The sequence below is a fragment of the Nematolebias whitei genome, chromosome 23 (genome assembly GCF_014905685.2).
Source record: "Nematolebias whitei isolate Nwh7 chromosome 23, NemWhi1, whole genome shotgun sequence".
NCBI classification, from domain to species: domain Eukaryota; kingdom Metazoa; phylum Chordata; class Actinopteri; order Cyprinodontiformes; family Rivulidae; genus Nematolebias; species Nematolebias whitei.
The window spans coordinates 17,367,539-17,370,938 of NC_056520.1; the positions used below are offsets into that span (position 1 = coordinate 17,367,539).

A 3,400-nucleotide genomic window follows, 5' to 3' on the forward strand; every position below is an offset into this window, starting at 1 on the left:
GTGTGCTTTTCAACGGTATAGCACCTGTAGAACATACAAAACAACTCGTGGTCACCACAAAACTCTTCAACATGTACAAATAAACTATAAGGCAGGGCTGTTCAACTACATTACTTGGGGGGGGTGGGGGGGGGCACAATTAATGAAAGCCTAGAGCTCAGGAGCCAGACATCCATCAGTTATTCTAATTAAGTAAGTTTGTTTTATGGTTTTAAATCTAGTTTAATTTAAAAACGAACCCACTGGTGGGCCCAACTGAGCTCACCCGTGGGCCTGATTTGGCCCCCCGACCACCATTTGAATAGCCCTGCTATAAAAGGTGTTTGACAGGGGGTGGGCTTGTACTTTAAATACATCGTGACATGAACAGCTCTGAATTAAAAAAAATATATAAAAATCAGATATTATTTTGCGATGACTCTGAGGTGCTGCGCATTAGGAGGCTAACCGAGAATCACTGCTCCTGCCACAGCGGAGGTCAGCGTTCAGAAAGGGTTTCTACTTATGGAAAGTGTAGGTAAAAAATTTAAAAAAGGCGTTATGTGTACGGTAAGATGTGTATACAGGTCCTTCTCAAAAAATTAGCATATTGTGATAAAGGTCATTATTTTCCATAATGTAATGATAAAAATGAAACTTTTATATATTTCAGATTCATTGCACACCAACTGAAATATTTCAGGTCTTTAATTGTTTTAATACTGATGATTATGGCATACAGCTCATGAAAACCCAAAATGCCTGTCCCAAAAAATGAGCATATTTCATCCCACCAATGAAAGACAAGTGTTTTTAATACAAAAACCGCCAACCTTCAAATAATCATGTTCAGTTATGCACTCAATACTTGGTCAGGAATCCTTTTGCATGAATGACTGTTTCAATGTGGCGTGGCATGGAGGCAATCAGCCTGTGGCACTGCTGAGGTGTTATGGAGGCCCAGGATGCTTCGATAGCGGCCTTAAGCTCATCCAGAGTGTTGGGTCTTGCGTCTCTCAACTTTCTCTTCACAATATCCCACAGGTTCTCTATGGGGTTCAGGTCAGGAGAGTTGGCAGGCCAATTGAGCACAGTAATACCATGGTCAGTAAACCATTTACCAGTGGTCGTGCTGAAAAATGAAATCTTCATCTCCATAAAGCTTTTCAGCAGATGGAAGCATGAAGTGCTCTAAAATCTCCTGATAGCTAGCTGCATTGACCCTGCCCTTGATAAAACAGTGGACCAACACCAGCAGCTGACATGACACCCCAGACCATCACTGACTGTGGGTGCTTCACACTGGACTTCTGGCATCTTGGCATTTCCTTCTCCCCAGTTTTCCTCCAGACTCTGGCACCTTGATTTCCGAATGACTTGCAAAATTTGCTTTCATCCGAAAAAAGTACTTTGGACCACTGAGCAACAGTCCAGTGCTGCTTCTCTGTAGCCCAGGTCAGGCGCTTCTGCCGCTGTTTCTGGTTCAAAAGTGGCTTGACCTGGGGAATGTGGCACCTGTAGCCCATTTTCTGCACACGCCTGTGCACGGTGGCTCTGGATGTTTCTACTCCAGACTCAGTCCACTGCTTCCGCAGGTCCCCCAAGGTCTGGAATCGGCCCTTCACCACAATCCTCCTCAGGGTCCGGTCACCTCTTCTCGTTGTGCAGCGTTTTCTGCCACACTTTTCCCTTCCCACAGACTTCCCACTGAGGTGCCTTGATACAGCACTCTGGGAACAGCCTATTCGTTCAGCAATTTCTTTCTGTGTCTTACCCTCTTGCTTGAGGGTGTCAATGATGGCCTTCTGGACAGCAGTCAGGTCGGCAGTCTTACCCATGATTGTGGTTTTGAGTAATGAACAAGGCTGGGAGTTTTTAAAAGCCTCAGGAATCTTTTGCAGGTGTTTAGAGTTACGTTGTTGATTCAGATGGTTAATAGCTTGTTTAGAAAACCTGTTCATGATATGCTAATTTTTTGGGACAGGCATTTTGGTTTTCATGAGCTGTATGCCATAATCATCAGTATTAAAACAATTAAAGACCTGAAATATTTCAGTTGGTGTGCAATGAATCTGAAATATATGAAAGTTTCATTTTTATCATTACATTATGGAAAATAATGACCTTTATCACAATACGCTAATTTTTTGAGAAGGACCTGTACGTTTTCATGAAATGGGAAGAAGAAATGTTTGCCAGTGGAAGCAACCAGCTGCCGCTGGATGATCCATCCTGTGGTTCATCAAGAAACTCGGGGGGCCACAGTTACTGAAAGCCAAGAGGTCAGGGGCCGGACATCCAGCAATTGTCATTAAATAAGTTTGTTTTACGGTTAAAATCTACTTTCATTCAAATATGAACCCATTGGTGGGCCTGACTGAGCACAGCCATGGGCCTGATTTAGCCCCTGGGCCACCAGTTGAATAGTCCTGGACTACTGTAGCTCGTGATTCAGAGACCTCGATCGCTGTAGAACATCACAGCCTTCATCTTTTTAACTCAGTTTTGTGGATTTAACTCTTATAATCTTGTCTGAATAAAAACTGTAGTATTCTGCAGCATGGAGCAAAAAGTAAAAAGTAGTTTCTTTAATGTATGAGGGATTTTGTTTTTTGTTTAGAAGGGTGATTACGGCTGCAATAATGGGCTTTATGATGGCATCATTAGGTGCCTGAAGACTCCGATCACTAAAAAAAAAGAGCTAAAAGATAAATAAATTATTAAATAAAGTCGCCCTGTGAACTCTGTGAGGGTGAAAATGTACAACTTGCTCACGCTTGATGTAAACACACAAACAGCACAAAGTGGCTTCAAATAGACACCGGCGAGTAAAAAATAAATAAATAAATAAAAAAAACCCTGCAAGCTGCTGTTGGCTGAAAACACATTTTTAAGCTTTACTGATGCCAAAAGAGTTTATTATCTTACATTCGTCAGTCTCTCTCTTGTCGTTTGCTGCAACAGAGATGAAGAGAAAGGTGAAAATCAACAAAACCTGGTGCAAAATATGATCAGCTGTTCAGAGAAGACTTGGAAACTTACCAGGTGCCGATGTACCATTCGAATGATCTGATTCAGAAATAATGACATTAAAATAAGTTTTATTGTTCTGGTCTATTTGTGAGAACACAGATTGTGGCAGAGCAGATAAAAAAAATAAAAATAATTATTGAATAGAAATACAGTTTATTGTTCCCCTGAGGGAAATTAGTTTGTCACAGCAGCCGACGAGCTCAAACTCAAGAACAAGAATAAAAATAAAAACAAACACTGAGAGCAGATAAGGACAGTGGAGACACATTTGATTTATTTGACAGTAGTTTTGTGCAGCTTTAAATTTAACAGTGTTCACCTGTCAGAGAGGAGCTGTTATAAAGTGAAATTGCAAATGGCCAAGCATTTCTGATCTCTTTTGAAAAAA

General features: G+C 41.3%; 1 long non-coding RNA gene across 1 annotated transcript in view; it reads right to left on the bottom strand.

Moving 5' to 3' along the window:
* Positions 1-3,104, bottom strand: part of LOC119428772 — a 3,266-nt gene extending 162 nt beyond the window's left edge. Inside the window, exons 1-2 of the long non-coding RNA XR_005187717.1 lie at positions 3,022-3,104; positions 2,908-2,934 (exon numbers count right to left, since the gene is read on the bottom strand). This is a non-coding gene — a long non-coding RNA (uncharacterized LOC119428772). The remainder of the gene's footprint in view (positions 1-2,907; positions 2,935-3,021) is intronic.
* Between the last annotated feature and the right edge of the window lie 296 nt (positions 3,105-3,400).